Source organism: Gopherus flavomarginatus, chromosome 3 (assembly GCF_025201925.1).
Source record: "Gopherus flavomarginatus isolate rGopFla2 chromosome 3, rGopFla2.mat.asm, whole genome shotgun sequence".
Taxonomy (NCBI): domain Eukaryota; kingdom Metazoa; phylum Chordata; order Testudines; family Testudinidae; genus Gopherus; species Gopherus flavomarginatus.
In genome coordinates this window covers 66,536,276-66,548,586 of record NC_066619.1, presented here as the reverse complement: position 1 = coordinate 66,548,586, position 12,311 = coordinate 66,536,276, and positions in this window count along the sequence as shown.

The following is a 12,311-nucleotide window of genomic DNA, read 5'->3' as shown; positions in this document are numbered from 1 at the left end:
TGGGGAAAAATAAAGGTCAAATCTCTTCATTTAAGGAAATGATTTTCTCTTCATTTTCAGCCATCTAGAAAGAGTACTATTTTAACAAACATTTTTTTTAAAATATGGTTTATAAAATGCCTTCTAGTCTTACTAGAAAGAATAAGTTCTATCTTTGATCAGGGGAATCAAAGAAAAATTATATAGAGGCATGAGAATCATAACCTTTTACATTTCTGCACTCCTTGATACTAAAAGCTATACATCTTTTACAGATGCACAGGATAAAACAAAGATATTTAAAAGAGCTTGGGCAAACCCCAGCTACCATGAGGCACAGATTAAGCACTACCTGCTTTTATATCTTGTAAAAAGCCACAATACCATGACTATTAAAAATAAGTGTGGCAGTGATGTTAACCTATGGCAAAATGTATTATTTTTGCCCCAGTAAATGGTAAATTTATGTGAGTCATAGCTGTGTAACATACTCCATGGAGCAATTTATAATCAATACAGTCCAGGGTTCTCTGCCACAATGAATCATTCCCAATATCAAATAATTGCAATTATTTAAAGATATCATTGCAAATTTGAATGTATAGTTGCAATCAGAAAGGAGGACTTAATCAAAATTCTCATCACCCTGGGTAAACTTCACCCAGGTGTTGTGAACTGATGTTATGCCCTCCATGCATAGTCTTCTATCTGGAAAAGGTTTTTGTATCAGTCTTGCATAGGATATTGGGGTAGGACACACACATTGGGGATAGGCCAGCAGTGGTCCAGTGGCAGATTATGTCTTCCAGTGCACATTACTTTGCATTTATCAGCAATGAATTTCAATGTGTGTTACACCTTCAAGGTAACTGCACATGTGTTTTCCCCACCATGGGACTGTGAGGTCACCTACTGAAAGGTTTCCAGCTCCTCCCCATCACCTTTCTTGGGCAGACACCCATGTCTCATTCCCAGGGGTTTTAAGGTGCCACAGCTCCCTGATCTACATGTGATAATCTCAACCTAAAAGGCCAGTGCCTGTGCTTTGCTTTCTCTGTGAGGGTTATGATAATGTATTGCTAGCAATTACAAGTTAGCACACAGCTCCTAAGCAAGCACAAAATGCATACCTGAGAAAGCATATAAAGACAATAAAAAAACCTACACACATGCAAAAATGTTTAGCAGATGCCACTCTCAACTCCAACATAGGGTTATGGTAGATGTTAGTCCTTCAAACCATACAGCTGAGTTTTCCCTGTGATTACAAGTTCATATCAGTCTTTAGATCAGGAACCAAAGTGAAGGCCTCCAATTTAGTTATGCTCAAGCTATTTCTTCAAAAGTCCGTTCTTTTTCTGTTGGTCACTGGAGAATTCAGTTTGAACTAGAAAATACAAGAAGGTGGTGTTTCTTGGAAGGTGTTATCAGCTGAGTGATTTGCCTAAACCATCCCCTATCAATATCACTTCCTGCAAGAGCTGTGGTAACTCTCATCTCATAGAATGCGTATAAACCCTGGCCCACAATTATACCTAAGCCACTCATACATTTAGTACTATGTGGTCTCCCAAAAGTATTGCAGGAAGTTGCCCTATCTATCACAATGTGCTTGTGTGTTTTGCTGGAACTGAATCTAAGCCTGAGCAACTAGCACTGAAACAGTAGCCACAAAGGGGTGGACAGCAGCTCTGCACCTTCACCCTAGCTTTCAAGGGTAGATTTCCACTCCCCATTCGCTTCATGTTGTACCTACATAAAGCCCAAATACTTGGACTTTATGGGCCTGGTCCAAAGCCCACTACAGCCATTTAAAGAGGCTTCCATTGACTTACATGGGCTTTGGATAAGGTCCAATATGGATGAAGTGAATTCCACTCTGAGTAAAATCACAGCCAAAGAAACCTCTAACTATACATGACAAACTTCATATTCACACCCAGGTCTGGAAATTAGAAGTGGAAAAGAACAAGAATGAAAAAAAATAATGTTTATCAGTTGTAAAATCAACTTTAAAAACCAAAACCTTTTACTTCTTATTCCTCGACTGAGGAACTGGAATGTCGGAACACTAAGCTTAGATTTAATAAACATTAAATCTCTGTCCCTACTGTTTCTATCTCTTCTAAAAATATACTACTCTTGTTGACATTTTAAGAAAAAGAGTTTTATTTCCAAATTATGTCTCTTATGGAGTAGGACATCTGGATTAGAAAAAGAACACCAATCTCTAAGCAAATCTGGTTTTGGTAGCAAACTCCAAATATTTACATGAATAATCTTTAAATGTTTAGAAGTATTAAATTCAGATACACCTAAGTCTGAGAATAATGAAAGTCTCCCAAAATGGGCAAAAAAACCAAATTCACTGCTGCCCATATTATTTTGAACTCATTCAGCATCTCAAGTGTTCTAGAAACTGTTTTGTGTTTTATTTTCTTTCCAAAAAGAATGAAATTACATCTGTTCGTCATTGGGTTGCTATGTATATGCAATAAGAAACTCATCTGCCACTTAAGATGTATTCCTTCTCTGCACACAAGACTGGTATGTAGAATTAAGCTGAACTAACAAAGGATTTTTTAAAAGTCAGGTTATGTCTGTTAAGCCATTAGAGTAGATATAGCCTAAAGGGGAATCTTAAGGCTATAGTCTTGTGTAGTAAATTGATTCCTCATCCCTATTTGCTTACCTTTTGATTACAATCACAGCAAACAAATTTCACAATCTGTACTAATTTTATTTATACTATGCCATAAAATAAACTTTTTCTGATAATTCATTCCCAACTCAACTCCATTCTCAGGAACCTATGTATGAATCCTAAGTACCTAAGTCCATATGTCTGGCACAGGCAAACTCCCATGTGGCACAAGCCCTGTGAAATATTCCCACTACTGAGATTTGGCATCCCACTTCTGTTGAAGTCAATGGGTGTTGGACTTTGAAAATCTCTCTCAATGTCCATTGTCATTCTCAAGGTGGATACTAAACCTTTTTCTAAGATAAATAATAATCACCTAGAATTAAAAATAATTTACTCACTTACAGAATTTGCAACCAGAAGGGTGCGGGGGGAGCTTTTATTTCATATCTGACCAAAGGGCCCCAAGAAAACAAGGACAATTCATTCAGGGCAAAATCCTGGTCTCTCCTGAAACTGCAGCATCAAGCTGGACACTGCTGTATGGTTCACCTCAGGCAGTGCCCCACTTCAGTACATACCTCTACACAAAAACCCAGGAGAGAAGTTGACATAGAGTCATTACACTAGCTCTATGCCAGCCTATGATGGGAATATTCCACAAAGGTGGTTTAAGCCCCCTTATATGTTGCTGGAGTGATGTAAAGAGGATACCACGTAACACAAAATTTGAGTGCATGACTCCAGAAGAGATGCAGAATTGCCAACTCTTGTGATATCTGGTGTTTTTCCTTAAAGCTCCAGATGCTGGAATCAGGTTATTACATGATAATCTCAGTTTTCATTTTTAAAAATAAGTAAGTTTCTAGCCCTCATGGCTGCAGAGTAAAAATGTACCCTAAACACTGTGACACCAAAAGGCAAATCAAAAGAATCCCCAAAAAGATTATTTTTGTAGATCTTCTGATTTCTTAAACCAGGCTCATGATAGGGGGAGTAGGGGCTGATTCATGATTTTTTCACCCTTGGTTTTGGCAGTACTGGAGATACATGAATGTGCAATGTGTGTGTGACTGTGTGAAGCAGTTGTCACTGTTGTATAAGGAGTGGGTGTGGCGATGGGTACTGAGTTCTGCGATGGGTACTGAGTTGCTGCGGAGAATTCCTTCTTGGTTGCTAGCTGGTGACTCTTGCCCACATGCTCAGGGTTTAGCTGATCGCCATATTTGGGGTCGGGAAGGAATTTTCCTCCAGGGCGGATTGGCAGGTGCCCTGGAGGTTTTTCGCCTTCCCCTGCAGCGTGGGGCACGGGTCGCTTGCTGGTGGTGTCTCTGCAGCTTGAGGTCTTCAAACCATTTTTGAGGATTTCAATAACTCGGTCCTGGGATAGGGGTTGTTATAAAATTGGATGGGTGGGGTTCTGTGGCCTGCCTTGTGCAGGAGGTCAGACTAGATGATCAGATTGGTCCCTTCTGACTTATGAGTCTATGAGTCTATGAGTCTATGAGAAAGTCAGGCTCCATTTTGGAAGGCAGTGTTCAGCATTGCAGTGGCAGAAAAGGATGAAGCTGTCTGCAGTTTACAGCCAGGTTTTGTTGGCGTGTTATGTAATGTTTTTTTAAAAAGTCTTATAAATACAAGCTCTCTGTGCCTTAATATGAAGAACATGCCAACCAGAGAAATGGGAAATGGGTCTCTCCAACAGTCAGTCTACCAGGAAAATTAAAGGATCGGAGTCTGAAGAAGTCTGTCTTACCTGAAAAGCAACTATCTTCCAGGGAGTGGAACCAGCAGCTTATTGTCATGGAAGGACACGCACAACAGCCATTGGTAGGAGCACCAGGGGAACCAGATAGTTATCCCAAAACAGATTTTTTTTTTATCCTATATAAATCCTCTTATGCTGGATTCTCATGTCTTGATACAGGTGTTCAGTAGGGTGTCACTGCAGCCTTATGGCTACTGGAAGACAAGGCAGGCAGAATCTGTGGAGGCCTGTTCATCAGGAATTCTCCACCTTCAGTTCCTTGTGTTCCTAGCCCAGAGCCTTCCACCCCCCCAAGCACAGCTGCCCTCAGGACTGGCCTGGTGTGAGGTTTGTTTACACAATAGTAAGAGTTGACCCACAGCTCAGTGCAATGTGAGACAGAAACAGGATTTTGCCCAAAATGAAAAAAGGCTTTCAACTATGATTTCTACCACAAAATGTAATACAGAAATTATGATTTAGCTCTATGGGTTAGTAGTGTGGAACATCAAAGTCATACATTATATGAATCCAGCCTCTGTTAAACTAACAGGAAGCACTTGTTTCCCGTTGACCAAATTATGTTCTTTCCCTTGACTTTAGCAATTAAAAACAAAAGCACTAAAGAAACATAATTTACATTGACAGCTACTGGCACTTAGAAGGGTGTTTTTGTTTACATACCCTCCAAGTCTCTGCACGATAACACTTAATGCACTGATTATAAACAGTGAGAATAGTAAATTGAAACAATGAAACAGTAACAGAATATTTGTTTTGTGCTTAGTTCCTCAACTTAGAGAAAGTCAGAAATACTTTGAGAATTATATTTGGCTCAGAGAACTCTTCAGCCTCTGATATGAAAAGTTTTTTATTTTAACTGTATGAATCATATCTGTCTCATTGTTTCTCTGTTTTTGTATTTAAATTATACAACTGAAGTGCCATAAGAATAATTTTTGTCTCTAAATTAACCTATAATTTTTATGTCAGCCCCTTTCGTCATTTTTTTTTTAATAATTTCACGAACAGGTATAAAGCCTGTTTTTGCATCAAGATAATGGGGAAAGATTAAAATATATTCTTCCATCCTATATTTTTCTCATTTTAAAAAAAATACTATTCTAATTCTTTTCTGGTGCAATTTTAATCACTCACAGATTTAAATGATCCTCCTTGGTGTTTAGTGCAAAGGATCACTCTTTCTGTATGAAAATTGTGATTATAGTTTTCATTCAGATGGGCTAAATTATTCAGCTGTGTGGGTTTCATCAGATACTGAACTGAGATACATTCAAATGAGTTTTAAAATGTCCTCTTTTTGTCAGGCAATGATTTCCTAATAGGCAATCCACCAGTTGTGACACAGTGACATCCAGATGTAATGCTAGCTCTTGTTTTATAAATAGGATAAGCTACATCCAACAAAGGCCTGTGTTTATGAAAGCATAACTCCTCAAGTCTTCTGAATGTGAAGTGTTTAATGCAGTTATATTAAAGTCTACTTTCTCTGGGTTGGAGTCTACAGAATATACTGCTGGGGGAGTGAGGAGTTTGTTTAAATGATCAGTGGGTAAATCTCAACATTTTAGGGATGAATTCACCAGAATGACATGTTGCTTTGCCCCACTCCAGCAGTGCAAAGCACCCTGAAACCCACTTGAATGTCCCCCAGGAGGAGAATCTTTTGGGAGACAACATAGCAGCTCCTAGTCTCTCCCACTCCCGACAACAACCACTGGCATAGGAGATGCTGCTGGGTAAAAGAGGGTGTTGCTATGGTGTCCATGCATCCAGCTGGTCTTCAGCTTCTGGAACAGTCCCATTCTACCATATATAGCCAGACCTAAATTAGAGAAGCTAATACTGGCGTAAAGATGCCTCCCTTCTCCCCCACTTCCTCCACTGAGTGCAATTCAGCTGCACCGAAGAATCTAAGGTAATATTTCCAAACCTCTTGGGCCTGATTCTGGTCTCACAGCTATGTGAATCAAGAGTATGTTCACTGAAGTAATTGGGCTCAGTTGTCCCCCTTTAGCTCAGCACATGGTATGGAGGGATACCTGACCTTGTACTGGCCTGCCCCGGTACCAGTTAGCACAACCTAATGGCGCTTTAACTTCTTCATTGGCATAAGGATCCCTAAGTGGAGACCAGCCAAGCTCCCAACCTGATTTTACACCAATAGGGAATCCTCTGCTGGCTCCCAACCTGATTTTACACCAATAGGGAATCCTGATTTTACACCAATAGGGAATCTGGACCAGTGTTGCTATGCTGCTGTAAAACTAGTATATGTATGATTAGAATTGGGTCCTTTGAGGCTGAAAATCTGATGAGAACAAGGCTTTGAGAAATGTATGACACTTTTGTTTCCAGCCCTGGCCAGAAATACTGTGAGAAGAGACCTTCTCACAGTGTTTTGGGGCTTACAGTTCTAGTGCTGGAACATGGAAGTGCATAATACATAATGGTGACAAAGGTTGTCTGAATTTTTATAGCTCAAGGTTAGTGTCAGGGTTGGCTTAAAAAAATCAGGCAGATTGTCTTTCTCATTTTGTCTGTACATGCCCATCACAATTTAAAATCAGCCCTTAAATGTCCTCTCTTGAAAGTTATCCTAGCCTTACTGTACTTTACACATGGCTGGTTGTCCATAAACGGCTGTTTGTCCACTCTACCTCTCATTTACATGATGAATCAGAACTGGTTGCACCATTAATACAAATGCATTATATGTTATACCCTCCCTTTTTATGATTAATTCTACTGGTGGTACAAATTTGCATGAATGAATGTCAGTGTGTTTTCTGCCCTGAACATTTCCTGCTGGCTTCAGTTCAGCTCTGCTGACATTTATTACAAATAATAGCTAAATATTCTTGATTTAATGGTGGCGGTGGCCCCACGTCTGAAGGTGATGTCTGTAATAAAAGCAGACAAGACTAGCTTATAAAAAATACTAATCAGATTGTGTTTGCACGCATAATGGATAGGCCTCACAGATACACCAGCAAAATGGAATGGAGGTTTTAAAATGCAGCTGCTAGGAGTCAGAGTTCAAGAACATATTACCTGCTTTATGTCTTTGTTCCTCTCCCTTCTTTTCCCGTCTCCTTGAAGCACCTGTGGTGCTAATGCAGAGACCAGGCATAGCTGAAAGGGTCCATATTATCATTTTACTTCCTTCTGGGCAAACAGAACCATGAATAACAGAAAGCACAAACAACGCAGCCCCTGCACTTCACTGTTGCTGCTGCTGCTACCCTTTGTGCTGATGCTGAAAAGGGTGAATGGGAGGGGGTGGTACATCAATAAAATAAATCCCACGTTTTAAAGTCCTGTTCTGTAGAGGCTAATTTTTTGCAAAAGTGTGTGTACCCTGATTGGCACAAAAAATACAAATATGTTATACTGTGTGGAAGAGGGAGGGGAAAAATGTGCAGCCTGCCTGTACTGCAGAAAAGGGGGCAATAGAAAGGAAAGATTAAGGGAAATGTTTTTTGAAAGAGGGAGAGAGTGATGGAATGGGGAAGAATAGAGAAAACATGTAGGGCAGTTGGGAGAAATTAAGGTCTTAATTTTGCCCAGCACAGTGCACTGCAGATTATAGATGCAGGAAGGTTTCCCCCCTTGAGCCCTGGCAGAGGAGTTGGGTACAGTGGCCATCCTTGCATTTTCCTGAGCTCAAGGACTGCTCCGGCTTTAACCAGCAGAAGCACTAGCTTCCCCAGAGGAGTCAAGGAGGGATCCTGCCCTCCTGCTGTCCCCACACAGAGGAGCAGATCTGGTTACCCAAATGCTGCAACTACTAGGCAACACAGAAATCATGCTCCTGGAGGAATCATCCTTTCCCTATTTCCCCTTAACATCAATCCACTGTGGCCTGGCCTGTTAAGCTGAGCAAATATGTTGCCCTGTTCCACAGCAGAGTGCAGATGTTCAGGAGAATGCACTGCAGGTCATGTGTGCTGAGCCTGAAAGATATAGAAAACACAAGCTAAGGATGAGAGATACATTATAAAATGGTGCCTCCACCTCTCAAACTTTAGCAAAGAATACATAGATGAGTGCAGCTCTGATGTAATCAGTTTGAACAAAAACCAACCAGACATCAGAGAGACCATTCTGACATGCAGACTGGCACTAGTGTTAGCTAGTCTGCCTGCCAAGTGCTGCAACAAGTATTTGTGGCCTCATTCACACTCTCTATTAACCTAAGGAAAATAGTCTCCACAAAAAGGCAGCCTGTGCTTTCTGTATAAATCAAAATAATCACTTGTAGATCTTCTCCACAAGGAACATTATGGAGTACATAATGTGGAGGGACTCTTTGAGCCCTAATAATGTTTTCTTCCTTCATGTCCATGCTCCTCCTACTCCTTCCTCAGGAGCAACTGGCACTATCATCATCATCTCTCTCAAAAGAAGAAAAGCTAAGTTATGAGTCATTGTCAGCAAAATGAATGCTCCTCTCTAGAATACTGACCTAATTGACATCACCCTGTGATTTGATAACAGCTTGTGCCATGTCCCCAGATGGTAACTATCTGCTTTTCCCAAAGTGCACAAAATAGTCTGATTTTTCTGTGCCATCAGCAGAAGTGCCAGATGGTGAGAACATAGCTATGCTGCTGGTATCCATGTTAGCAATGTCTACTGAGTCAGTACTCCACATGTCATTTTGTCAATCCTCTTTTTCCCCCTCCACAGAGACCTCTTGTTTGTTATCTGTGCTGCTAACCAATAGTCATCTCTCAGTCTGCCTGTCTGTTCTAGGATTATATTCTGGTTCCCATTGCCTAGGTATCTAAGAAGCTTCAATGTAAATTGCAACATCAAAGTCCTGGTGGATTTAATGGAGTGCCTGGATTTTCTTCCTTTTCATGGTAAAAATGCTGCTTGTGGTAAGGTTTGTTTAGCAGGTTTGGTTGCACTGGGGATTTTTTGCTTGGTTGGTTGCTTTCAGGTTTTTGTTTAGGGGTCTGTGACAGAATGTACCCCTGTGACCACACCTTAAACTCTATAGTAATAATCGTTGTACAAAGTATGCCTTGTGAGGTATCATTTGAAAACTTACATTTGCTGCTCATTATTGTCCTGATAAAACGTGTGTGGCAACATTGTATGTGAGGTTATAAGATTCCACCCTGTGGTATTATTAACACATGTTCCAAACCCCAGCCCTGTCCAAGCAGAAGTTGGCAAACAGGCCTGTCCTAAACAAAGGAATGTGTGCTTTGCTTATTTGCATTTAAACAGTAAGCAGAGTCATGAAGCAGGAAGGCAGACAAATGAAGCTCAAACAGGTGAGAAAAAAGCATCAGGGAACATCCTTTCATGTAAATCTCTTGTCTTTTGGTACCCACCTGAAAGCTTCTTTCAAAGGGGGGACTGAAACTAGAAAAACTTCAGGCACACACACCCCAAGAGACACCCCCGACCCCCATCGATTCTCTGCACCTGAAGAAACAAAGAAAGCCTTCATTGAATTCTGGGAGAAGGGGTCCTGACCTAGAGAGTTTGGTCAGTAAAACTGCTGAAAGCATATGGTGAGAAACTTTGCTTGAATATGCTATTGATTAAGTTAGGCACCAGCAGCGTTTTAACTGTAGTTTCTAGTAACCATTTCTGACTATTATGTCTCATTACTTGTATTCACTTAAAATCTCTCTCTTTGTAGTTAATAAACTGGTTTTACTGTTTTATCTAATCCAGTGTGTTTAAATTGTAGTATTTGTGAAACTCCATTTGTGGTGGCAAGTTGTGCACATATTATTTCTATTAAAGAGATAATAGACTTTATATAAACTTGTATTATATGGCAGAGAGAGCTGGGCAGTACAGTACATACATTTCTTGGGGGAAAACTAAGACTGGACATGTGTTGGGGTCACCCTGCAGTATAACCATGGCTGGTAGGAGCCAAGGTGTGGCTGGCTTCTGCAGCACACGTACAGACATAGCTGGGAGTGACTTGTATGCTGGAGGCTGTTTGTGAGCAGTCCAGGCTGGAGGCTACAGCAGCAAAGCATTGTAAAGAGCACCCCAGGTTAGAGGGCATGGGTGACATAGCTACTAATTAGTCTGGATTATACCCTGGTATGTCACAGGGATTTGGAGGTTATTTGGAGGGGGTGTTTTGATGGGTGAAGTGGATGCATTTTGAGTGTCATTTTTGCAATGGTGTAAATGTTCTTTTGAAGAGGAAAGTTTTGCAGTATTTCCCAAAGACAGTCAGATGCTAGATTCCCTAGAAGTTTGTTATATAGAACTCTTTTGACTTGATCGCTATAGAAATTGAATAGGTTCCTATAGAAAGTACTCTAAAACCTATATCACTTAATAAAGGATGTTGTCCTTTTCTTTGGTGATAAAACCATCCTATAGATTTCTATTACAGGAATATAATTTTCTATTAAATTTGATAGTTTAAAAAACCCAACAACCCTACAACAAAGTTATCAGCTTTTATCAGATTCCACAGGACTGTTCCATGATGAATAGAGATCTGGCCATACCCCAACCCATCTATGACTGTACATCTACATCCCCTTACTACATTTACTAACTTGTTTGTAACAATGACTAGAGGAAATAGTAACAGATGCCAGAAAACTGGAGACCAGTATATTCAATAAATGCCCTATATTGTTAATCAAGATGGTCAAGTGTATGAGACAGTACCCTCTGTGCAAAGTCTGTGCCCAAAGTCCTGGCATAAGGGCAATTAAAGAAACCAGACAAGGATCTAGTGGTATCCTTTGAAGCTGGACTGTGCAAGAAAACACCATACATCATTGCTTGGTGTGAATGTAAAGAGATAAAATTAATTTTAAATCTTTCCTCAGTCTATGGTGTTACAATAGCCCATTTTTTTCCAGGGGAGATGTCTTACACAAGATTTGATATGAGTAGCCTAGAAAGCAAAAGATTTACAATGTGCAAACATTCCAAACCTGGCCAGCCTAGATCTTCCTAACTCCATAAATTACTCTTTTCCTTTCTCTGAAAGAATTTAAATTGATCATACCCTCCCCTGTTTATGACAGTGGCACTCAACCACTCAGAAAGCAAAACCTATGCCATGTTACTAAGGTGATCAATCACAATCGATCTTAGGTATATATATATGGTATTGCAGTATCTGAGCAACTTACAATGTTTAATGTATTGTTTCCTCCTTTTCATCCCCAGCGGCTAGTCACAGTTTGGGGAGCTGGGGATATTCCAGTTGGGAGTAGCAACTAGTGGTAGTCAAGTATTTCTTTGCTAATTTGTTTATTTACATGCATATGTACATGCACCAAGTCCTCTGTCTCTGAACTCAGAAGGAATCCAACAGCAGGAAACAGCTGCTTTTTCTCACAGCACCAAGAGTACTCTTCAGCCTGCACCTCTGACCCAAAAAACACTCCCCACATTTTTCCCAGGGACAGACACCATGCTTTCAGCTGCTCTGTTAGATTGTTTGTATGCTCTCAGTCTCTCCCAGTTTTTGTCTGTTCTGCCTTTACGCACACACACACACACGCACACACCCACCCAAAACAATATTCAGCTAAACTCCTCCACCCATTCAGTCTAAACTCATGTTTTGTCTTAAATGAGGGGCTTCTGATTAATTCATCTTGACAGTTATGTTAATAGAAGGGTGCGTTTATAAGCACTGACTCCATGGGTGCTCTGGGGCAGAAGCACCCACGGAAAAAAAATAGTGGGTGCTCAGCACTCACTGGCAGCACCACGGATCAGCACGTGCCCCTCCTCCCCAGTGCCTCCCACCTGCCAGCAGCCACACTGATCAGTGTCTCCCCGTCCCTCCCAGCACCTCCTGCCCACCGCAATCAGCTGTGCAGTGGTGTGCAGGAGGCGCTGGGGGTAAAGGGGAGGAGCAGGGGAAGGAAGAGGTGGGACAGTGGTAAGAGGTAGGGCAGGGGT